The sequence below is a fragment of the Amphiura filiformis genome, chromosome 10 (assembly GCF_039555335.1).
Source record: "Amphiura filiformis chromosome 10, Afil_fr2py, whole genome shotgun sequence".
Classification (NCBI taxonomy): Eukaryota; Metazoa; Echinodermata; class Ophiuroidea; order Amphilepidida; family Amphiuridae; genus Amphiura; species Amphiura filiformis.
In genome coordinates this window covers 59282432-59309780 of record NC_092637.1, presented here as the reverse complement: position 1 = coordinate 59309780, position 27349 = coordinate 59282432, and the positions used below count along the sequence as shown (strand labels likewise).

The window sequence follows — 27349 nt, the reverse complement described above, 5'->3', positions numbered from 1 at the left end:
CTTAATACGAGCTGGAGTTGGGCCTTTCTTCCACTAATATACTGCAAGTGCCAGTTCCGTAAGCAGATATGTTATAAACAGTACATAAATTCGATAATTATCTATTAATTGCACAAGTAGAAGCATGTAATATGTTAGCATTGTAGTGAAAAGCAGATATCATGGATGAACAAAATTCCTCTTAAACCAAATATTTGTGGAAGAAGGGCCCAACTCCATGGAGTTGGGCCTTTCTTCCATGAAAACCATGATTAGGCGTACTTGGTAGACTATTTGGAGGGTGGATTTTGGCTCATCTTTCACACACAAGGAAGCACAATCTGCTGGCAATAAAATGCTGGGTCTAACTCATTTTCGTAAAAAAATGGAGTTGGGCCCTTCTTCCACTCAGGTATTCAATTCTCTGTGGCGGATTAAGAAAATGTGAGTGGTGAGTTTAGTATATTTTTAGCTATTTTTTTTGCATTTTTTGCAATAGCGAAAAAAGTCAATGGTCATCGATATATGCCGACAAAAGTTTTGGAATCTAGAGAAACAGAGCTTTAATTTGATACCAAATTTATTTTGCCAAGTATTGCAGGGACACCAGAAATGGCGCTTGAAGAAGGCCGAATTCACACATTATCCTATGGGACGCTGAATTTGTGCTGCGCCGTGCCCCCCCCCCCCCCTCCCCCGAGCCAAATTTTTTGAAGGTAATTTCGGGGTCAACAGAGGTCAAATTAGTAAAAACTGTCATATGGGCATGAAACTTGGTGGATACAGTCACCATTTAGAATCATATTTTGGTAATGTCATTAGGGGGTCATCAGGGGTCATCTGAGGTCAAATTATTAAAATGTTGTATTGGCATGAATTCTCTGTCGAGATTTGATCCGCAACTTAAAAAATTGGTTTGATTTACACTTACGGATTTCACGTTCAAGTCATTAACTGTTTTGACCGTGATATCATCAAAATAGGGGGCATAGTTTGCACTGTCCGCGACATTTGGATAAAAGGGGTACTTGGGAAAATGCGATAAGTTTATGTCAATATTAAGTGTCATTGAAAAGGGGTGTTTGAAATTCTTGTCATTGAAAACCACAAAAAAGTGGTTGTTTTTGGCAAAATTTTGTCCTCGATTATGCATGAAAAGTTGGGGTAAATTTGATGAAAAATCAATTTTTGCCAGGCTTTAATAATCGTATGGTACTGCATATCATATGGATTCCCCACATCTCTTTCCCTCCTCTCCCTCTCTCTTTTCCTCTCTCTCTCCCTCCTTTTTTTTCTCTTTTTTCCTTGCATACTAGGGGGAGGGGTACCAAATAGGCAATTTTTTGCCAGGGGCAATTCCCCCCTCCGGCACCGTACGCCACTGGTTCCCCCTCTCAAGTTGGAGATAGCACATTACCCATAATTTGTTTAATGTCATCTATGGTACATGTACTCTGTACAAAATCCACTTTTTCAAAATCAAAGGGGGGGAGCAAAGATTTTTTGGTGGCCCGAGGGGGGGGGGGAGGTGGCAAGCGATTTTGGCAGGCCGAGATGGGGGAGGGGGAGGGATTTTGGCGGGCCGTTTGGAAATTTTACCCCGGTGGGCTCATAATTATTTGTTTTTTATTTTACTTGGTCTAATTTATTAAACACATAAACATAAATAAATAACAGTTAATAAATCATTGTAATAAAAACACTACTTTTTCATAAATAAATAGATTTATAAAATGGGAAAAGAAAATTAAATAAGAAAAGAAAATGCACAAATATTCACATAATTAAAAGTAAATACTTAGTATAGGCCTAAATACAGATATGATGATGATAATAATAATAATAATAATAATAATAATAGTAATAATAATAATAAAAAGTTTAAAAACAGTAAATATTTATACATGATAAAATATGTGAATACCTATCCCAAGAAATAATTCATTTACATTACTACATTTGTATAACACTGCTATTTCAATTTAATCAGCTAAAAAAACAAAGAAAAAAAACAACAACAAAAACAAACATGTACGATCTTTTTGCGATATCGCCCAACCCTAAACTCTAAACCAGGAAATGACTTCACAAAATTCAGGTGGTGGCCGCATTGCATTCTCTAAATTCAGTAAATTTTCATCGTCAACCGTGTAATTGAATGGGATTATTTTGAAACTTTAAAACGCTTGAAATATCACGAACAAATGGGCCTATGTTGATAAATAATATAAGCTAAAACCGTTGGGGTTCGATAATGAACCCCACAAAACTAACCGAGTATATTGGAAAACGCCATACTGCCGGGCGGTTTCATAAGTTGCCGGCTCGATCATGTCATCCGCCGCCTGACAAAATTGATCGTACGTGACAGTGCAAGATATAACAGAGCTAATATAACTTAAATTTCTGCTCATAAGAGGAAATACTTTCTTTAAAGGCCATGGATGACTTATAAAAAATATATGAAACAACTACTGGAGCAAGTCAGGAGGAGGTGAGCATGAGGTTTCGAAGAAATCGGTTGCGCACATGAAAACCTGCGGAGCTGCCCCGGAATGCGCCTATACTATTATACGTCAGTACAGGCGCACAGAGTTTTACCCTAACCCTGCAATATCGGGTAATCCTGTCATAACAAGACATTATGTTTTTAACATGCTCTTCGGGCTAAACGATTAAGATTCGAATGTTGTGAATAGCGCCATCGTGTTCAGCGTGAAAAGAACCCCTAGGTCGACCACGGCGGGGGGTTACGGCAAAATGGGATGTTACTGATATTTTGCTATTTCTTGTTTTCCATTGAAATATCTATAGACCATTCGAACAATGCAATACGTATTAAGCAACGTAAACAATTTTTTATTTGACTTATTTCAAACAAAATATATTTTATTTGTTCCAAGAAAGAATTTCCAACAACTGAGGAGTCAAATTTTACTACAGTTAATTTCCCGACTCCCAAACAAAATTTATTTAAGTAATTTTTTTAACCACATTCCACTGCATTATACAGATTTTCAAAATATCGTGCTCACATTCGTGGAATTATTTATCGATAAGCTGCTCAAAAAAGTAGCATAATTTGCTGAAAACTGAATCAATTCCCATCAGGTTTTCTTTCAGTGGGCGCCATGATGCTTATTAATATTCTGACGTAAAAAGGTCATAGGGACATAGGTTGCGTATTTGCATAATTCGGAAAACTCCGGAAACTCCGCTGCTAATTTTCATTCATAAGGAAGCTTTTTCCAACCGATTATGGTGGTGACGTCATCTAAAAATGAGCCATCTGCGCTTGCGCCAAGTGAAAATAACAGCGGCCATTTACACACTGCCGAATGCATACTTCGATAATGTCCTCTCATGGTAGTTTTCACGTTATACATGTAACGCCTAACGGGACTTCCTTCAATCACCGAACTTTAGTTAGAGTAGGCCTACGGTGGGAAATAATAATTACGAATCTTACTATTTAGGCTAATGTTGTATGTGGGTATGAAGATCGAAAGGCTCCGTCAGTTTGGATCCAAATGTCGCCAAATTCACACAGGAGATCAAGGATTATACAGGGAATGCATTGTACTTTATTTGGTTGGAAACGGTCAAGAATTGGCTGCAAAATATGGGTAAAAACGGGGTTTCTGTTATGAAAATCGGTTGCAGCTGGCAGGCAGCGCGTCGGCGCCGCGTGCGTAATGCGCACTACGCCAATGCGTGCGTAAACGGCGCAGAGCCACGCGATTTGCGAGCCAGAGACCAGTGGACATGATAATACGGAAAGAAGGAAAAATAAAGGACAATTTAAAGGTACATGGACGGGTCACAGGATTATGATAACGAGTGAACACGTCCGAGACAAGAGATCAAGAGGACGTAATAAATACGGGGAAAAAGGAAAGAAACTAATCAGGAAATGTAAGAAAAAAGAGAAGCTAAAATAATGAGAACAGAATTAAATAAAAAACATGGAAACGGAAAATCACAAGCAGCAAATAAAAAAGAAGCTAAAAAAGGGAAATGTAAGAAAGAACAGATTTAGAAAATAATGGGAACGGGGTTAAATTTGTTCGAAATGTTCTAACTTACGTATGAACAACCGATAGCTTGTGATACGAAGTTAGAACTTGCAAGGATGTTATCGTATGTAACGTACTTGTTTACATGTACGTGTGATACATGTACGCAGTTGGCCCATTTCACGGTTAGGCGCCACTTTTAGTGAAAAAAACTCGAAATTTTCAAAATGGATTAAATTTAATTTAATATGGGTTTTCTTTTCCAAAGAAGACTAGATTTTCATAAAAATATCAATTCCCAGCTTACGTATGAACAACCGATAGCTTGTGATACGAAGTTAGAACTTGCAAGGATGTTATCGTATGTAACGTACTTGTTTACATGTACGTGTGATACATGTACGCAGTTGGCCCATTTCACGGTTAGGCGCCACTTTTAGTGAAAAAAACTCGAAATTTTCAAAATGGATTAAATTTAATTTAATATGGGTTTTCTTTTCCAAAGAAGACTAGATTTTCATAAAAATATCAATTCCCAGCTTAAATCTCTCTACTTCTTGAAGAAAATTATGATTTATTATCTCATGTTATGTAATTTTTTAACAAATTTGATCAATATTGAGTAGTGTATATTTATACTTTGACTGTCCAATACATATATCATAGATATTTAAAATAAACGAGTATGTCATAGGCTCCCTTCTGACCAAATTTGGGCAAATTTTGTTGTGTAATGACAAATTTATGGCCACTTTAATGTAATTTTGTGGTAAAAAAGGAAATTGACATGAAAAGGTTTACTCAACAATTTTAATAATCAATGAATGACTCTGATATTTCACAGCTTTGAAGGTCATAATATGGTCGACAGTCCATTCACTTGGAGCTGATCCTTGAAATGGCGTTATTGGCAAATCACTCTCTGTAGCTGGTAGCAAATTGCTTTGAGTAGTTTGTCGTGATGGCATCACCTCTCCACGCCGTAAGTGATCTACATGTCGTTTCCATACTCTTCCATCCGTAAGCGTCACAATGTACGACTTAGGCGCTGTACGCTCTGCCACGATACCAGGCCACCAAGTTTCCTCTTTGCGAAGATCTTTGACCACAACAGAATCTCCAGGGAAGAACTCTCTGTATTTGGTACCGACGTCATGTGCTGATTTCTGTGCACTCTGCTTATTTGTCACTGCATCTTGTAAATTGGGCCGTACTAATGACAAACGTGTGCGAATCTCTCTGCCCAGAAATAAACTGGCTGGTGTGCTACCAGTGGTTGCATGCTTTGTCGCTCTGTAGATCATCAAGAAGTTATCTAGCCTTTGTTGCAAACTTTGGTTACTATCCTTAGATGAACTTAGACTCCTCTTGAAAGACTGCACCATACGCTCTGCAGCACCATTACTTGACGGCTGATATGGCGCTACTCTAACACTCTTCACACCATGAACTTTCAGAAAATGCTGAAACTCCTCACTTCGGAACTGTGGACCATTGTCACTGACTATTTGTAGCGGAAATCCATATCTGCTGAACAAATCTTTAAGCACTTTAATCGTTGAGCTTGCTGATGTGTTGTTTTTCATCAGGATGATTTCTGGCCACTTTGAATAGGCGTCTATGATAACCAAGAAATGACGACCATCTTTCTCGGCATAGTCAATATGCACTCGTTGCCATGGAGATCCGGGCCACATCCAAGGTGTCAATGGGGCGGGAGCTGGTCTATTCTTCGTTTGCTGACAACTTGTACATTGTCGAACCGTTTGTTCAATTTCCTGATCCATGTTAGGCCACCATACGTAACTACGAGCCATTTCTTTCATTCTGACCATTCCTGGGTGTGCAACATGTAACTCCTCCAGGATATCTTTCTGATATTTCACAGGAACGATTACCCTCAATCCCCACAGAATACAGTCCTGTTCGACCGATAACTCGTATCTGCGGTGGAAATATGGTTTGTATCGTAAATCTTCAACTTCTGCTGGCCAACCGGTTCTGGTAAATTCCAATACCCTAGACAATACTGGATCTGTTTGTGTTGCCTGTTTAATCAGCTTACTAGTGATGGGCAAACTGTCCAATAACTTATCCTCCACCTTGAAGATAGCGTCGGTCTCTTCATCCACAAAAGGCAAAGGTAGACGTGATAATGCATCGGCTAATGCATTCTGCTTAGATGGAATGAACTTGAGATCATAGTTGAATGCTGATAGAGTGATTGCCCATCTCTGTAGACGTTGTGCAGCAAGCGTTGGTATGGCATTATTCGGTCCTAATATCCGTTCCAAAGGCTTGTGATCCGTCAAGATTGTGAAGAATCTTCCATACAGATACTTGTGGAACCGCTTCAATCCAAACATCATTGCCAGTGCTTCCTTATCCAGCTGTGCATAACCTTTCTCGTGCTTGTTGAGGCTTCTTGATGCATAAGCAATTGTTCGTCGTGAACCGTCGTCAAATACATGCATAATTACTGCACCTAGACCGTATGGTGAAGCATCTGCTGCTAGTTCCAATGGTAACTTGGTATCGTAATGTACAAGTAACTTATCTGATGAGAGCGTTTCTTTCACTGTGTTGAATGCCCTTGTACAAGCTTCTGTCCACTCCCACGGTTTGTTGCCAAGTAGCTCATTCAGTGGATAAACTACAGTCGATAGATGAGGAACAAACTGCGCTTGGAAATTCACCATGCCTAAGAACGATCTTAGCTCTGTTATATTCTGCGGTACTGGTGCCTCCTTGATGGCTTTGATCTTCTCATCAGTCGCTTGAATGCCTTTCGCAGATATCCTCCTACCCATGTACTCTACTCTGTCTCCCATGAACACACACTTCTCCGGTTTGACTCGCAGACCGTACTTCTGAAATCGCTGGAACACTTTTTCCACGTTGCGAAGATGTTCTGTGTCGTCTTTGCCAGACACTAGCACATCATCCATTATGGCACAGGTGTAATCAAGATCTGCAAGCACTTGCTCAATGAAGCGTTGCCAAATCGCTGGACTTGAAGAAATTCCAAACGGTAATCGTGTGTAGCGAAATAGGCCTCTCTGCGTATTTATCGTAACAAGTTCTTGTGATTTGTCATCCAATAACATTTGCTGATATGCACACTTCAGATCAATCTTGGAGAACTTCTGACCTCCTGCCATCTTGCTGAAAACCTCCTCAGGTGTTGGCATTGGAAATTCATCGGTGTGGATGGATTTGTTGACTGAAACCTTGTAGTCTCCGCACAATCGCACATTTCCGTCAGCCTTCGGTACACAAACTAGTGGTGTAGCCCATTCGCTGAAATCTACCGGAAAAATAATGCCTTCGTCTTGCATTCGTTGTAACTCTTTGTCAACAGCTGGACGTAGTGCAAATGGTACAGAGCGAGCCTTGTGAAAAATAGGAACTGCATTCTCCTTGACGTGAAGCGTCGCCTTCACTCCGTTCACCGTGCCTAGACCCGACTGAAATATCTCACTGTACTTTCCTTTCAACTTGTCCATTGATGAATGACTGATGCTGTATAGTCCTGCTTCTGGAAACAAACTTGGCCAATCAAGTCTGATGACTGCCAACCAATCTCTACCAAACAATGGGGGTGCATATCTGTCAGCATATACGACTACGAGGGGTAACGACTGTGCTGTCTGACCATCATATTTAACATCAACTACAATCTGTCCTGCAAGATTCAACGGTGTGCCAGAATATGCATGTAAAGGACGTTCTACTGGCCCCAATTGCAAATGTTTGAAATGTTTTTCAAAGACCTTGTAGCTTATCATTGATGATGATGCTCCAGTATCTACCTCCATATTCAACGGTATACCTTGAACGTTAACTTGAACCATCACTGCCGGTTTGGAGTAATGAATTCCATCTCCATCTTGCACATCGTCATCACCTTCAATCATAAAAGTAGAATCCCCTAAGGTACCATAATATTCATCATCGTCACGAAATCAGGGGTAGCACTAGGTTTTAAATCCAGGGGTTCTCAGAACCCCTGAACCCCTGAAAGTGTTAAAATATGCGCTCAAATCCTAAAATGAGGGGTTCTCTAGTCAAGTATTGAATGCCCGTTTCAATATATCAGTATCAGATTTTGTGATTTTGGTTATGTGTAAATAGTTTATGGCCTGGCAAAAACGCGATCTCCCTTTCACGCCGCGATTCTCGCTATTAAGGCAATGTCATGTAAGGGACCGATCGTTATTTACGGCAGGGGATAATGGGCGCTTTCAAAAAAATATCGACAAAAAATTTCGCGTCCCCCCCTCAAAAAACGAAAAAAAATTTTGTGTTCCCCCCTCAGGCTCAAGACCCAAAAAAATTCGGATTCCCCCTCAAAACGCCCATTACCCCGGGCCATTACCCCCTGTCGTAAATAACGATCACTCCCTAACCAACTATCTGGCTTTTAAAGAAAGTTCCCACGCAGTGTACTTGCTATAAAAGTGTTGCTTTATGCCATAAAAGTTCGCCGAATTCCATAAAATGCAGTTCAACTTTGGCAAAGTGCAGAATTCAACAGCATTGCAAGTCACATGTGACGAGTGAAAAAGCCATGATTTACTCAATAAAAAATGACATTTCATTGCTAATGAGTTCAAGTTTAGGCCAAATATCATGATATTTATTGAATTACTGGAGTATTTTGACTATAAAACATAATTCAAGGGCAAATTTTGTCACCTTTTCCTTCTACGGCCTCGTATTTCACCGCTGGCATATCTCTACACACCACCCTTGAAGCATTCCTTACCGATCCCTAGAATTAGAAATTACCAACTCACGTACGTGTCGTCATTCAGTACTGCAATAAAACTCATCAGTGATTCTATACAATATCACAATCTGTGTTAAATTACGCTGGAGGTGTGTATTTTATTTTTATTTTTAAATTATGTTACAATGCTACGGCGACTTCACATCAACATTTATGTTATTGCATTTTATGTTACATAATTTCTGGACAGGTCGTAAATATTGGAGATCGAAGCTTTTATTTTTCTTTCACATGTTTTCATTTTTCTGCGCGCATGAAAACCCCCGAACTGGTATGCAAAAATGAATAGATGCGCTCAAACTTAAAAAAATGCGCGTGGCGCGCAAGAACGCAACTTAGCGCGACCCACGATCTTCATCTTCATCAACATAATTACTTGCTGGTTGCTTCCTCCTTCTCGGAGCTTTACATTCTGATTTCAAATGACCCATTTCGTTGCAATTGTAGCAAGTGTACGTCTTGAATTTGCATTGATCTCTCGTATGATTATTCAATCCACATCTATCACAGCGCTTACGGTCATGACGGTTACCACTCGTGTTTGGTTTACTCTGCCATGTCTGCTGTTGTTGATCACGTTTCTTGTATCTATTATTATGATATTGGTTTCTTGTGATTTGTCATCCAATAACATTTGCTGATATGCACACTTCAGATCAATCTTGGAGAACTTCTGACCTCCTGCCATCTTGCTGAAAACCTCCTCAGGTGTTGGCATTGGAAATTCATCGGTGTGGATGGATTTGTTGACTGAAACCTTGTAGTCTCCGCACAATCGCACATTTCCGTCAGCCTTCGGTACACAAACTAGTGGTGTAGCCCATTCGCTGAAATCTACCGGAAAAATAATGCCTTCGTCTTGCATTCGTTGTAACTCTTTGTCAACAGCTGGACGTAGTGCAAAAGGTACAGAGCGAGCCTTGTGAAAAATAGGAACTGCATTCTCCTTGACGTGAAGCGTCGCCTTCACTCCGTTCACCGTGCCTAGACCCGACTGAAATTTTTTACTGTACTTTCCTTTCAACTTGTCCATTGATGAATGACTGATGCTGTATAGTCCTGCTTCTGGAAACAAACTTGGCCAATCAAGTCTGATGACTGCCAACCAATCTCTACCAAACAATGGGGGTGCATATCTGTCAGCATATACGACTACGAGGGGTAACGACTGTGCTGTCTGACCATCATATTTAACATCAACTACAATCTGTCCTGCAAGATTCAACGGTGTGCCAGAATATGCATGTAAAGGACGTTCTACTGGCCCCAATTGCAAATGTTTGAAATGTTTTTCAAAGACCTTGTAGCTTATCATTGATGATGATGCTCCAGTATCTACCTCCATATTCAACGGTATACCTTGAACGTTAACTTGAACCATCACTGCCGGTTTGGAGTAATGAATTCCATCTCCATCTTGCACATCGTCATCACCTTCAATCATAAAAGTAGAATCCCCTAAGGTACCATAATATTCATCATCGTCACGATCTTCATCTTCATCAACATAATTACTTGCTGGTTGCTTCCTCCTTCTCGGAGCTTTACATTCTGATTTCAAATGACCCATTTCGTTGCAATTGTAGCAAGTGTACGTCTTGAATTTGCATTGATCTCTCGTATGATTATTCAATCCACATCTATCACAGCGCTTACGGTCATGACGGTTACCACTCGTGTTTGGTTTACTCTGCCATGTCTGCTGTTGTTGATCACGTTTCTTGTATCTATTATTATGATATTGGTTTCCCTTACCAATTTTGTTGACTGAACCCTGTCCCCGGGCACTCATATCTCGTACATCCTTCAGTGCTGCCTCTTCCGCCAGAGCCATGTCAACCGCTTCTTTAAATGTGTAATTACGGGATAGTAGCTTCCGTTGTGTATTCTCTGATTGCAAACCACAAATAAATCTGTCTCGTAAATTTTGTTCTAGCTGATCCCCACAAATTCGCAAAACGCTGCCATCTTCTTCAACTGCGTAGAATAATCAGTGATTGACTGACCACTTGCCTGTTTGGTCGAATGAAATCGAAATCTCTCAGCCACAACTAACCTCTGTGGTCTGTAATGATTTTTCATCATGTCTGTAAGTTGCTTGTAAGTCTTACCACTTGGTTGCTGCGGGTAACTCAGATCCCGTAAAGTTTGGTACACATCTGTACCCACACTGGAGAGAAGGATTGCTCTTCTTTTATTTGCATTTTCATCATTGTCTTCAATGTCCATCGCAATGAAATATTGTTGTAATTGATCCAAGTAACACTCCACATCGCCGTCTTGTGCATCAAACTCATGAAAAATAGGTGTTTGTTTTGCCATCGTGACAAGAGAAACAAGTAACCGTATTCCGTATAGTTCGTAAAATTCGTCAGTGTTCAAATACTACTACAATCGTATTCCGTAAAGTCCGTAAAATTCGTCAGTGTTCAAATACTACCGCGATACCGCCGCTGTTGCAAAATGTCGTCTGCTCAAGAAATGCAAAAGGTAAGCTTACCGCGAAACTCGAATGGTTCAAAATCCGTCTTATCCTTGATCACAAAAGTTCCACTGGTGTTTGTTATTGTCTATAACACTTAAGCTTCCTTCCAATACCAAAATTCCTTCGCAAAAGTCTTTTAATAGGTATGTCACAGTGGCTGCACAATAATTCTGCTACACTGTGCATGCAAGCATAACAGTGAATTGAAAAGGGCGCGCTTCAAATTTGGCCAATTTTAGAAAACATCCATGTCGATAAATGAATTTCTTGATATGCTTCATTTATCCAAATTGTTTGAATTTTTAATATATGGTGTGTGAAGCCTTCCCGAGGCTACCATCGGGTCCCCCCAAATTAAAAATTGTTTTGTTTAAGAACTACTGCCTGTTTTTATGGATTTTTGAAGATCGCTCATAAATCAGTAAATATAGGCCTACTGAAGTAAAGGAACTACCACCATTTAGCTGAAATACTAATCTTTCTTAGCATGTAAATTAATTCCGTCGACAACAAATGAAACACTTCCCTAAAACCAGTTAAAGCAAAACATTAATCAATGTTTTTTTTAGGGAGTAATTTTCCAAACCACAATAGCTCTAAGCCATTGTGTGTGTCCAAGGCCAGACTATTTTTCTAAACGCGGTACAATAAAATTGCTGTTCATTTTACCGATTATCCTGTTAATCCAGATGACAAAATGTTAATTTAAAGTCTCATTGCAACTGAATTTTAATTTTTACTTTTCGGACTTGGCTTTGAGTAATGGTGACACATACCATGTTTACAGTAAAAATGAAAATTATATTCCAGACACCGTCAAAATGTCAAACTTTTAATTTTTTTGTATTGTTTTTAAATAATTAACTGCAGTTCATTTATTCAACCTCATAACAGGATCATACTTAAAAGATTTATGATGAATGAACAGACGTTCATTAAATATTGAAAAAAACCCAAAATTACTCATGCCTAATTTGCATAATAATATCATAAATACATAATTAGCTGTAATTACCTAATTTGCATAATTAATTACTTTTTTTTTTTTTTTTTTCTTTTTTTTAAAGAACTTTGTATACATATGTGTGCAAAAAAACCGCTCCTTTATATCATGTACGGTTTTCTATTGGCATCAATTTTGCATATTAATAAGCTGAACTTAGTCATTTTTTGAGATTTAATTTGTCTGCAGATTGGCCGAAATGGCTAAAATAGTATATTTGATTAATTTATTATAATTATTCAATGATGGATTTTTTTATTTTGTTTTCTGTAACGAAGTCAGGAAAGATAGGCATTTAACATGTGCTATTTAAATTAACCCTGTTTTTCCAAGCAAGCGTCCAAATAAACCTTCAAAATCTCGAAATGTGCCAATTTTGTCATTACAGCCATTTGTGGCAGGATTTCATTCCATAGTATATGGGGAAATGTCATTTATTTTTTGCTTTCATTTTTTTCATACACAATCTTGCCACCAAGGTTTTTCTTAAGCAGAATTTTATGTAGAATCAAAATATCATGGGTGTCATTTTTTAAAAACTGTTCTTGGGTGTTTTTTGGCAGTTTTGGCAACTATCATATTTTCAATAATTCATATGTTTTCAGCCCGATTTCCATTTTATTTGCTGTATTATATGAACTAATGTGTGCTGAATATTTTTTTAATAAAAATTAATGGTCAAATGTTATCCCAGAAGAAATTTGGACAGACACTTTTATCAAATTGGGTGATTGTAGGTGTTTTTGGGTGTTTTTTGGGTGCTTTTGGGTGCAATTTATAATGTATATATATAGAGTGTTTTCAAATGTGAAAAGATAACAAGTTTTTCACTTTTCGCCGTAGAAGTGACGTCATAATTGGATTAACTACCATAGTAATAGATATATACAATTTTTGACTCTATCGCCCTGCACTACAAACAGGTTGCACTCATCTCCTGTGTATGTCTGCATTCATAGATTGAATATAATACCGCTCTTTTCCAAAAATACTAATCTTACAGGTGCGAGTGATCAGCATGATATGAATATTCTATAGAGTTACAGTCCAGGTCTTTCCCTGTTCTTTGACATCTATGGTTCAATGCATATGTACCACGTACACTTTGTACAGTGCAGAGCGATATAGTCAACAATTGTATTCATCTGTTGCTATGGTAGCCTTACGTCACTTATAGCGAATGCATGTACGGGTACTTTTTGATACAAAAACTCGACCGTAGGCCCTACTACCCAGTTTATAAGTCCTGTGGCCTTTTGATAATGACAATGTGCCACCTATCCTAGCATGTTGTGTGGGTCACAAGTAACATATTTATACATGTTTACAAAAATCCAGATGCAGCAGAAGGCGGCCATCTTGTTTTTCAAACTGGCGCCCATTTTGCAAAATATTTCCAATATTTTTCAAACTGCCCCTTCCCAATGTGGTTTATTGGCACAGTAGCAATGGTTTTATTGGCATAGTAGCCAATTTTAGGCTTGTTGTATTAGTTTTATCATGTTGGCATGCAGTAGCACCAATATTGATGATTTTCAAATTCAAAATGGCCGCCAAGAATTCAAAATGGCCACCGAAATCAATTTATTTCCTTCAATCATACAATGAGCCTATATCAAGTTGGTAAAATAGGAGATTGGACATGTGCCATGAATATTAAAATAATAACACACACAAATCCGATACTAAATGCACCCCCACCCCTTGTGTAAGTTGACCTATATCTGTTTATCACATTTAAATGATGACTTCATTTTGCATATTATAACATTTTAAAATGTCATAGAAAATGTTTATTGGCCCATACGTGTATCCTTTATACAAGAACAAGAGCAGTTGGTGGTGCTAGTTTGGGCTGCAGGCTGTATCAATACATCCATAAGCCCATGGCAGCAGGGGAGGGGGTTCTTCAAATATTTTGAACGGAGATGTGCCACACAGATTTTCGGATGCTGACTTTTCTATACCTTTTTGCTGTTTCTGCAACCCATCAGTATACCAATTTTTCACAAAATGCACCCAAATTTGCCCTAATTGGGTGCATTTAAGGGCACTTTTGGTCCTGATGTGCCCATTTGGTTGCATTGGTCTCCACTGAAAACCCACCCCTCGATATATCAATATTGCTAAAAAATATACCCCCAAACCATGGCAACTTCCTGTACACCTTCAAACAGAAAAAAATAAATAGGGGTATTGAGAACTGCAGGGTAAAGGGTACCGAGTGATCCCACACATGGGTTATGGGTCCTGGGGGATGGACTTATATAGGGTTTCTAGGGATGGAGTTAGGGATACCAGGGATGGGATAAAGAATACCGGAGACAACATTAGGTATATCAAGGATGGGGTTAGAAATACCAAGGACATGTTTAGGGTTGACCATGAAAGAAGGTTAGGTGTACCAATGACAGGGTTCCCCAAAGGTCCCAGGGACAACAGTTTATGGGTCCAGGTGAAGGGATTAGTGTTTCCAGGGATGTGATTAGGGGTATCAACAATGGGGCCTGGGGTATCAAGGAACAGGGTTAGGGATTCCGGAGACGAGGGTTAGGGGTTCCAGGAATGGGGAGAGCCCCATGGTCAGTGTTAGGGGATCTAGGGATATGGTAAGGGGACTGGGGATAGAGTTAAGTGCCTCAGCCTCAGGGTTTGGATAATGGGTACCAGGGACAGAGGATGGGACTAATGGTACTGAGGACTGTGCAGGGTAAAGGGTACAACGGGTTATGAGTCCCGGTGAAGGGGTTAGGGTTACTGGGACTAGTGACCAGTCATGGGTTCCAGGATTGGGGTTAGAGGTCACATGGTCATGTTTGAGGTCCCAGGGATAGGATGAGGTACTGGGGATTGAGTTAGGGTTCCCAGGGTTGGGGTACTGGGTACCATACAGGAACGGGGAAAGGGGTACCGGGCACTGGGTAAGGGGAACCGTATGTGGGGTTACAGGTGCCGAAGATGGGATTAGGGGTCTGTCTAGTCTCGGGACAGACTTTTTAGGTTTTAGATCTAGGAATGGAGTTAAAGGTCCTGTAGTAGGTTTAAGGTTAGGATAGGGTTAGGGGTACTGGGGATGGAGTTTGGGGGTTCCAGGTTTGGTGTTAGGAGTCCCAGGGATGACATTAGGAGCAGGGCCGTTCCGACCATTAGGCCAGGTAAGGCGGTCGCCTAGGGCGGCAAACATAGAGGGGCGCAAAAAAAAGAAGAAACGGGAATGGAGAAAGAAAATGGGAGAAAAAATGAGGGCGGATAAAAAGAAAAATGGGAGGAAAAATAAAGAGGGATCGAAAAGAGAAATGGAAAACAGGGCGGAAAAGGAAAAGGGGGACCTGAGAAAAAGAAAAGAAACGGGGGCAGAGAAAAGGAAAGAAGACACGGGGCAGAGAAAAAGAAAGAAGAAACGGGGCGGAGAAAAAGAAACTACGGGCGGAGAAAATGAAGATGAAAATGGGCGGTGAAAAAACAGAAGGAAAAAAGAAAAACAGAAGAAAAACTAGAAGAGAGGAAAAAAGAAACAGAAACACTAAGTGTCGAAGAAGAACAAAAAATGAGATAAAAAAATACAGACAAGGCGGTTCTCGAACCACGAGTCTCGCCTGCTTTTGTGACCGCCTGCTTTAGCGATAACTGTTGGTAGAGAGGTAAATGAATTTGGCGGTTATCGGCTGGGCACGATTATCTGGCCGATGGTAACTGTACCCACCAAGTTTCATGCCCATGCAACAGTTTTGACTAATATGACCTCAGATGACCCCTGGTGGCCCTGAAATGACCTTCTAAAATTTTGGCTCTAAATGTTGACTGTACCCCTCGTGCTAAGTTTCATGCCCATACGAGTTTTTACTAATTTGTCCTCAGATGACCCCTAGTGACTCCGAAATTACCTTCCAAATATTTGGCTTTAAATGTTGACTGTACCCACCAAGTTCCATGTCCATCCAACAGTTTTTACTAATTTGACCTCAGATGACCCCGAAATGACCTTCCAAAAATTTGGCTTTAAATGTTGACTGTACCCACCAAGTTTCATGTCCATACGACAGTTTTACTAATTTGACCTCAGATGACCCCTGGTGACCCCAAAATGACCTTCCAAAAATGTGGCTTTAAATGTTGACTGTACCCACCAAGTTTCATGTCCATACGACAGTTTTTACTAATTTGACCTCAGATGACCCCTGGTGACCCCAAAATGACCTTCCAAAAATTTGGCTTTAAATGATGACTGTACCCACCAAGTTTCATGCCCATACGAGTTTTTAATCACTTGACCTCAGATGACCCCTGAGTGACCTCGGATGACCCCGTAATGACCTTCCAAAAATTTGGCAAAACCAAAGAACTATTTCATCAAAGTAATAAATCAAAACAGAAAGATGCTTCCTTTACGAGTTATCACTCATTGAAAGTGCTACTTTGCTATACTTTACATGGAAAGCGACTATCTTAAAGTCGTCATATTTCCTTAATTACATGACGGATCAAGCTGTTATTGGGATATGTGATGCACAGTTGAAAATTAATTATTAAAAGATTTGGTGACCTCAGTTGACCTTTGACCTTGTATGTTACCTTTGACCTCGCGAAATTGGAAAAAGTATGTTGCGCTGAAAAATCAAATTTGGCAATACCAAAGAACTATTTCATCAAATAAATCAAAACAGAAAGATGCTTCCTTTACGAGTTATCACTCATTGAAAGTGCTACTTTGCTATAGTTTACAAAGAAAGCGACTATCTTAAAGTCGTCATATTTCCTTAATTACATGACCGATGAAGCTGTTATTGGGATATGTGATGCACAGTTGAAAATTAATTATTAAAAGATTTGGTGACCTCAGTTGACCTTTGACCTTGTATGTGACCTTTGACCTCATGAAAATCTAATCAGGTCGAGTACCTCTGGCCACGCACCCCCCACCAAGTTACGTCACTGTACCCCATACGGATCTCCAGATAATCTGTTCACAAGGTATTTTGCTTATTACGCATATATTATGCAAATTAGGTACTTAATTACCATATTTTACGCTCAAAATCTAATCAGGTCGAGAACCTCTGGCCCCGCTACTCCTCACCAAGTTACGTCACTGTACCCCATACGGATCTCCAGATAAGCTGTTCACAAGGGTTTTTGCTTGATACGCATCAAATACGCATAAATTATGCAAATTAGGTACTTAATTAGCATATTTTGCGCTGAAAATCTAATCAGGTCGAGAACATCTGGCAACGCTACTCCCCACCAAGTTACGTCACTGTACCCCATACGGATCTCCAGATAAGCTGTTCACAAGTTTTTTTTTTTGCTTGATACGCATCAAATACGCATAAATTATGCAAATTAGGTACTTAATTAGCATATTTTGCGCTGAAAATCTAATCAGGTCGAGAACATCTGGCCACGCTACTCCCCACCAAGTTACGTCACTGTACCCCATACGGATCTCCAGATAATCTGTTCACAAGGTATTTTGCTTATTACGCATAAATTATGCAAATTAGGTACTTAATTACCATATTTTGCGCTCAAAATCTAATCAGGTCGACACCCTCTGGTTATGCTACCCCCTGTAAAGTTTCATCATCATAGCACTTACGGTTCTCAAGATAACGCGTTCACAAGCTTTTTCCGAACACACACACGCACCCCCACCCACACACACACACCCCCACACACACACCCCAGTGATTACTAAGTCTCTCCCTGAACATTCAGGCGAGACAAAAAGAAGGAAAACCATAGGCGTAGATCCCGGGAGATGGGGGGATAAATTCCCCCCAAGATTTTGCCAGGGGGGATGGTCCACACAATCATCCCCCTCCCCCAATGTTGACGCCAGTATGTGGGTTTCTGACAAATTAACTTCATATTTGGCCATATTAGTCCCAAAAGTGCAATTTTTTCGAGCTTCTCGCGAATTTATTCCTTTTTTGCACCACATTTCAACAGTTTAGATTCAAAATGGCAAAATTTCTCGCGCGCTTTTATACCACCAACTTAATAAGTTGCCAAAAAGTGCTGAATTCAAACTGTCGTAGGCAGTATACAAATAGGTCAAAAATGATGAGTTTTCAAGGGGGTAAACCCCTTAACTCTCTTTTGGTGTGCTTTGGTGGGGCGACAGGGAGAGGCTTTGCCTAGGGCGGCAAAATCCCTAGGAACGGCCCTGATTAGGAGTAATGACGACTGTGCAAGGGTACTGGAGTAAGAGACGTAGGGTACTAAGGATGTGGTTAGCAGTGGCGTAGGGTCATAGCGGCAGGGGGGTGCCAAGGATGGGGTTATGTGCTAGCTGGCCCCGAGTACATATCAGGTTATGGGCCACTGGGTCCATGGATGGGCCTAAGAGTCCCAGGGCTGGGTAGGAGTAGGGTATGGGTATGCGCTGGCCCAGAGTACATCAAACTTGGCGGGAACATAATTATCATTATCATATCCTGAGGAGACAGATGAAGACATTTAAGGTGGAATAAGGTTACAGATCTTAAATTCGGGAACTATTTTATAACAAAATGTCATCGAAGAAAGTGAATTCATAATTATAGGTGAGCATTTGAATGTGGGTGTGGGGTGGTGTGGTGTGTATTTGCAGTGTATTATGGAGTTTGTGTATGTGTTGGTATATTAATTAACATGTTACTTGCTTAAACTTATATTTTACAATGCTCATTATAATGTTTGGAGGAAATAAGTTGAATTTGGCGGCCATTTTGAATTTTTGGAGGCCATTTTGAATATCAAAGTCGTCGATGTTAGTGCATACGTCATAAATAATATCCTAAGCTTAAAACAAATGCTACTGTACCAATAAATTCACAATAGGAAGGGTCAGTTTGAACAATATTGGGAATGTATTGCCAAAATGGGCGCCGTTTTGAAAAATAAGATGGCCACCAACTGCTGCATCTGGAATTTTGTAGACATGTAGGCCGCTATAAATATGTTACTTCGGACCTAAACAACATATCAGGATAGGTGGCACATTGTCATCAAAAAAAGGCCACAGGATTTAGTTTGCCAAGGCAACTTTCCAGCTCCCAAACACCCATCAAAAATGAAAAAAAAAAAAAAAAAAAAAAATCCGCCCAAAAAACACCCAAAAATTTAAACATTTGAACACATTTCTTCAATATTTGAGGTAGTTCATATTAAAGTGTATTTAAAGTTTGGAATGATAATATAAAAGCCTTTAAATGCAATATATGACTTAAATAAGTTGATTTTTATGCCATAATATATGCCAAATACTGAAAATCAGAATTCGCCCAAAATCCGCCCAAAAACACCCAAGAACAGCTTTAAAAAAATGACACCCATGATTTTTGGAATCCTCACAAAATTTTGATTCAGAAAAACCTAATTTGCAAGATTGTGTATGAAAGTTTTGAAAAAACACAATTCCCCATATACTACCATCTACGAGCATCTTTAAATTGACATTACATCACAATGCATTGACCAATTTCAATTCTGTTTTTTGATTTTTGATGCTTTAATAAAGCTTAATAATGTAGGAACATTAAATAACGCATTTCTGCTGCGATTATTTTTGAGGTGATATACCTACTTTTAAAACGGTTTTATCTCGTCGCCAATGTTGGATATCCTTATCTTTCCAAAACGATGAATACAAAGTTCTGCGTAAAACTTCTTAATGTCTTTTAAACATGAAAAAAACGTGCATAACTCCAAACAGTTGAACTTTTAACGTGCATAACTCCAAACAGTTGAACTTTTAAAACGTATATACATAATTCTTCTGTGACATTGTTACAGCTCTTGAATTAGTCTCCGCGGAGGCCGTGCATTCCTCTGCGAGCGACGTGGCACCGATGATGGACTTGACCGTGCTTTCTTTGAGCTGCTGCTTCCGGAACAGTTCCGCGAGATACTATCGCTAGACTTGGAACATTTACATCTACCGGTGTCTTGTCACTAGTGCTTTCACTTGGGGACGGAAGATTTGGACTTGTTTCTCTGACAGTCCATTCACTTGGAGCTGATCCTTGAAATGGCGTTATTGGCAAATCACTCTCTGTAGCTGGTAGCAAATTGCTTTGAGTAGTTTGTTCACAAATAATATCAGCCAGTTTGAAAACACGGGTCAAATTCAAGATTCTGATGTTTGTGCAATTTTGGATGTGACTGATGTCAATGTGAACGGAAACCACACACTGTAAAGCAGAGTATGTTTCAGAAAATAATGATTCAAAGAGTTTTCACACACTCAGTGAATTAAATGGGATATATTGAAACATATCAACCTGTGTTAGTGTTCATTTTAAAACATTGTTTACAATTTATAGAAGTGGATGTGACATTTTCAATTGTGAACAGAATATTTCATTATGATAAACAGTTTGCTTGTCAAAAATATAAGCTTTGGGCACTTCTAACACATATATTTTGTGAGATTCTATTGAATTGAGCAATGCTAAAACGTTTTTCCTGACCCTTTATATTTTTGACAAGCAAAATGTTTATAATTTACTGAAATATTCCGTTCACAATTGAAAATGTCACATCCGCTTCTGTAATTTCTATACAATACTGTCTTCTAAAGACAAAGACAAAGCTATGAAATAATCATATATGACATGTACAAAATAATAAACCTATTTTAGAAAGTCAAATATCATGTTGTTTAAGTATTTTGGCCTAAAACTACTAATTTTGAGGATGTGACATGTGAACGGAAATTGAAGCTTTTTGAATCTCCTGTCACAATTAAAGAAGGCATACTGAATTAAAGATTTGTTGTGCCTTTTGATCCCCCACAAACCTGTAATGAAATAACTTCAAACTGGCATCCTAGTCCCATTCCTGTCTTAGTTCTTTGAAGAAACTATTTTAGATGTGACAGGTACCATGGATGTGACACATGTGAACGGAAACTTTGAAATGACATCTGCAAGCTAAGTTGATGAAGGAGTTTTCATTAAATGGTGTCGTTAGATAGCTCATAGCAGGAGATTTTTAAAAATCAAGGAGAAAAAATTCTGCCACATTTTGTTAATAAATTAAATACTATTTGGAAAATTAATCGGATGTGACAAAATTGTGAACGGAATTTGTTGGCAAAAATTCAAAATATCGCTGTATCTACATATTAAGAGCAACAAGTGTAATTTGTTCAACAAATAGTAACAAGACTCTGAACTTTACTAAAACACATTAGTTTGCCATTCATGTTAAGTATTAGTCGATCTATTCCACATTGAATAAGGGAATGCTGGACGGTTCGCACCCTTTCAATTTCGGACCCGTGCACTTTCGCCCCCTTTCTATTTCGCACCCGTGCACTTTCGCCCCCTTTTTATACCGCGGGTATTGTGCTGCTGTTGATTGATGCACGATCGATTGACGATTGCTTGAACTCCCGGCGGTGCGGCGTAGTATGTTTATAGTGCTGGGGCCGTCGGGCATGCACTTATTAAGTCATGATAAACCCGGGAAGGAAGGAAAGAAAGGATATTTTATAACAAAATAGAGGAACGATTTTTTTTTTTCTCAGTAGGCCTATATATTACAGGCCAGATATTTTAGCAGCAGGCTTACCCAAAATAATGAAATAATTAGAATTCAATGATAAAAATAGTAATAATAATAAATAGTAATAATAATAATAAATTTATATTTAATTATTAATTATAAATGTATAAAAACAGTGAAAATTTGTTCCAACTGACGACCAAAGGATGGATCCAAAAGGATACAAGTGTCAACAAGCAATGGATAAAATTAAAAACAATGAAAGTATGACACAACAATGTCATATGGAAATACTCCTTTAAGATAGATGTCATTTATGCGTCGGACCCCTATAGCCTGATCATGCAAACGAAAAAAAAGAAAGAAAGGAAAGAAAGAAAGAAAGAAAGGGAAAGAAAAACGAAATCCAAAGAAATTAAGATGAACTGAACAAATCTAATTGATAGAAATAAATTGATTGTTTAAAACTGTTTATTATGTGCAGCAACATCCAAAAAACAAAACAGGGTTCAAAAGACAAAGCAGCTTTCTTGATTAAAAAAAAGAAGAAAAAAGGCACTATAAAAACGAAAAAAAAGGAAAAAGAAAAGAAAAATAAAGAAAGAAATTCATCTCCTTTACGATCTTTATTATAAAGAAATAGATGCTATATTACATTATTGACATCTTCGAGTTCAAACATCCCGCCTTAAAATTGTCGGCATATTAAGCAGATTAAGATATAAGATGTGCCGTGGTGTTAATAAAGCATCGTCATAATGAGTCCGTGATTGACAGGCCAGTAAACAAAATGAATCATGAACACATAAATGTCAATCATTTACAATGCAGAATTGGATAGCATTTTTCCACAAATTTTGTTTATTTACTTTATGTTATTTATTAAAACCATATTTATACAGGGCTACCTTTCAGATAAATCTGCTATTACAGGGGCTCTGTGTCATAAAAACAATATACATAACAATTTGTAGAATTATACATAAGCCCTATATATGTAAGAATTTTTAAAAAACATAAAAATGCATAAACATCAAAAAATCATACATCAAATATATCAAAATTCATTAAAAGTATTGACATTTCTTTGTTTTATACAATTTACGTAACACTTGTAGAAATATATATTAAATTAATTAAGAACACAGACAAAATACATCATTCATTAAAAGACATAAAAGTTAAAACATTTGGTTCATTATTTACATTTCTCATTAAAACGAACAGAAAACTTTCCTGATTAATAATATTTTGCGATCGTACGTCAAGAGGCATATGGCACTTTTGCGTGTCTGTTTACGGTACCCTACCATTGATTGGACCCACACCATACCCGGCGCTTTCGCGTAAGTCATTCATTACATAATGGGTTGAAGGAGTCACACTTTATACAATCACGCAGCGTGTGGCCGGAGACTTGTCAAGCAATCGATCCGATGCGGGTGTGTTCTGGGACGAATATATGCGTGCTACTGCCTAGTCACCGTAGGCTCTACCATTGCATTGATTGAACCCATGTCACGCCCGGCGCTTTTCGGCGTACTAGTGGCAGGTAATACTCATGCGGTGAAGAAAGGTGGTGAAAGTCGGCACAGCATTATCGCAAAAGCTGCTGCAGGCATTTGTTTTGCTTGTGCGCATTTGTCTTTGAGAAATTTGCTAAATATTTTTTTCCATTAGTGTCATGTCAAAGAAGATCAAGTCGGCAACATAAAGATGGGATAAAATTATAAATTATAAGCCATCATATTTTTGGCCATATCAATATTAGGCCCTATAAATTTTATACTTTATAGGCCATAAATAATTGAATACTAAATTATATAGCCTATTATAAAGTACTATACTACTAATAAGGTAACATAATTCTAATAACAATAATATAATAATAATTAATATAATAATAATTAATAATAATAATAATAATAATAATAATAATAATAAAATAAAAATAATTAATAGGCTTAAAATAAAATAAAATAGAAATGAAATAAAATAAAATAGGCCTAAGTAAAACAAAATAACAAATCAAAAACATAATGAATACCAATCTTTAGTCGAAGCACATTTAATATATCGTAATAATATAGGCCTATTAAATTCAATCGAACCGGAGAGTCCATCAACATACTATTTGCTTTTGTACACGCTGAACCCAGTACCGGTACTGCAAACACAGACAATCAACACTCAAAAGTCAACCAATACTATACACATACAACACCCCACTGTACCGCCGGGAGTTAAAGCGATCGATCGTGCATCATCAATCAACAGCAGCACATTACCCGCGGTTTAAAAAGGGGGCGAAAGTGCACGGGTGCGAAATTGAAAGGGGGCGAAAGTGCACGGGTCCGAAATTGAAAGGATGCGAACCGTCCTGTTTCCGAATAAGGTACATAGATGTGAACGGAAAATGTCACATCCGAATTCAGAAATTTAAATGGTTCTCATGCTAGTTTAACTGACAACTAATACTTTGTTCATGTATGGCTGTATAGTGCAACTTGTTCACTACCGGTACATAAAAACAACAAAAGCAGCTGGTAGGCTCAACATAGTTAAAAGTGGCAGCATTGGAAAATAAATGTCTGTTTCCAGGTTGCTAGTGAAATGTGGTTTTTGACCACTTCTGACCCCTAATAAGCCCTGAAAGATAAAACTAGAAAGGCCGATTAAGCTAATGGAGGTAGGCCATACAGAGACAATGAAAAATCACCAACAGTAAATTCTGTAACCCCATTATTTTTTACACACCAGGCCAGATATGTTGAAAATCAAAAAGTGGCGTCTAACCGTGAAATGGGCCAGTTGCCATACAGAGTACAATGTCATGCATATGAATAAAAACTTCTTCCTCAAGTTAGTTATTGTCTCTAAAATATCATGAAATAGTTCGTGACATATTACCAACACATTGTACTATAATATTTTATTTAGACAATAATAACTGCGCACCATCTATTTTGAGGTCATTGTGTGAAATCGGAGGGGTTTTTTTTGGGCTGAGGTATTTTTCCTCGGGAGCGGTAGCTCCCGAGGAAAAATACCGAGGCCCAAAACAAAACCTGACAATTTCACACAATGACCTCAAAATAGATGGTGCAAAGTTATTATTGTCATTCATTACCGTCGTATCTAATATTTTGAACAAATCAAAATGGCATTTTATGTTATTTTATGCCATTTTACGCTGTTAAATATAACCAGTTTTAATCATTGTTGTAACCTACCCTACAAAAAAAATCAACCAGGCGAATAACATTCAGCGCCGACAACAAGAGCTACCAATCACAGAAGCGCTGACGGCATCGCGTGGCGTATCGTTGCCATAACGCGTAGCTTATACTGCGCACGCGTGCAGAAGTCATTGTTGCGGCGTCCGGAGTCATTGTGAGTTTTAATGACCTCGCAATTAAATGCACGCGGTCAGGCAATCAATTTCTTTTGATTGGATTACAGGCTTCGCGTATATTAATGAGGTTATGAATAAATCTTAATACCTTTACTTACGAAAAACGTCAATATTTGTTCTCCTAACAGCTTCGATCAACGCCGTGTTTCTGCTGTACATGCACCCACTGACCTCCAGCAGTGTTCCCAAAAATGTTAGCCCAAATCGCGAGTCAAACATGCAAATAATTAAAAAGTCGCTCGATTGTTTTTAAAATTCATACATTGGTATCTATGGGATAGCAAAATACCATAAATTGCCTACGCCAGATTTGAAAAGTTGCTCACTTTCTTAACCATCAATTGGTGTCTATTGGACAGGAAACTGTAGTGAGGAAAATCTTCAAAAGTCATCCTATTGGGCTACTAAGTCGCTGCTTTGCCAATCCTGAACTCCGCATGTGCTTATTCCACCAGCCGTCTACACTGCGCATGTACTGTGACTGATTAGGCCAAGTAAAAATAAAACGTGTTTCACGTCCGGGTTTTCAAAAAAAGGAGGAGGAGGGGGCTTTTTATTTTCTATTTTTTATCGCAAAATTGGTGTAAATACCCATACTTAGAGCTGTTTTAGCGTATACAAAAATTACAATAAAAATGCCTGGAAAAAGGAGGAGGCCCTTTTTTATTTGTTGTTCTGAGAGTTACACCTCCTCCAATGATAGACATGTCCACATTCCTTATTATAGAGGGCGACATTCAATCCAAAAAGGGAAATACAAAAATTTGAAATTTGGACACCAGAAACTTGACGACGTAGTCTAAAATGTGCCGGTACTTTATCCTTGATACAGAAGTCAGCATGCAGTGAAAGTTAGATTTCATAAAAAAAAATCGCCTTTGTGTAAAATGGATCGCCGTGGTGAAAAATGATGCATTACATGTTTTTGTTTAAAAACAGACATTTGCCCATAACTTCGCTAATTTTGGACCTACAGACATGGTTGACCCCTCATTTTTTAAGTTAAATAATCACCCTTTTAAACAAAATAATTTCCATGTGAAATATCCTACTTGAAAATTTTGTGAACATGCCTACCAATGATCACAAAACCTTCCTAAAATGTTTCTTGTATCTTAACAAGGCTATAGAAAGCATTCCAACTTCCTAGACATATTTTTAGAAAACTTATAACTGAATTTCAAAAAAAAAATATATTTGAGGAAACCTCAAAAAGGAAGCGGAGGGGCGTGAAACATGTTTATTTTTTATTTTGCCTTATGTCCCGGATGTACCCAATTGAAAACGTCATAAACAAGGTCATCTCTAGCGTGTACATCGGTGACAGTAAATCGGGCATGATCATTCGCCGGAACATCGCACTGCTGTGACCTAAAACTTCTCCAGAATGTACTTCAAAGATGTATTTTTTCTCTAAAAGTAAGCCACATTGAATCCAAAGATACATTATGTTAGTCCAGGAAAATTGTAGCCAAAAGTGACATTCGGAAGAATGTTTTTTAAAGCGTTTAAAAAATATCAACGCTATGCAGACGTGTTTTCATATACCAGAAAGTTCTATCTTATGCACACATACATAACTATCGTGTCGTCGTGCATAAACATGATAAAGCACACATACTATCGTGTCGTCGTGCATAAAACTATAGATTTTTCGATCAAGGTTAGATAAATAAATAACATGGAAAACGAAACTAAGCAGCAAATATTTCTTTAAAATTATGGGAACAAAATAGCCCCATGTAGAAGAAACTGAAAAGAAAGAAAAAAGGAAATGTAAGAAGAGACAGATTTAGATGAATAAAATGTACCTTTTCAATTATTCTACCTGTTCAGTAATTCATGAATTCTTCCTGTTATACTTATAGTGAACGCTCCCATTTACTCATCTATCCCGCTAATATTTAATAAGGCCAAGTAAAAAATAAAACATGTTTCACGTCCGGGTTTTCGAAAAAAGGAGGAGGAGGGGGGCTTTTTATTTTCTATTTTTTATCGCAAAATTGGTGTAAATACCCATACTTAGAGCTGTTTTGGCGTATACAAAAATTACAATAATGCCTGGAAAAAGGAGGAGGCCCTTTTTTATTTGTTGTTCTGAGAGTTACACCTCCTCCAATGATCACAAAACCTTCCTAAAATGTTTCTTGTATCTTAACAAGGC

General features: G+C 38.3%; 1 protein-coding gene across 2 annotated transcripts in view; it reads right to left on the bottom strand.

Moving 5' to 3' along the window:
- The window catches only part of LOC140163085 (dual specificity protein kinase CLK2-like), a 72009-nt gene that overhangs the window by 44130 nt on the left and 530 nt on the right, over positions 1-27349 (bottom strand). The window lies entirely within an intron of this gene.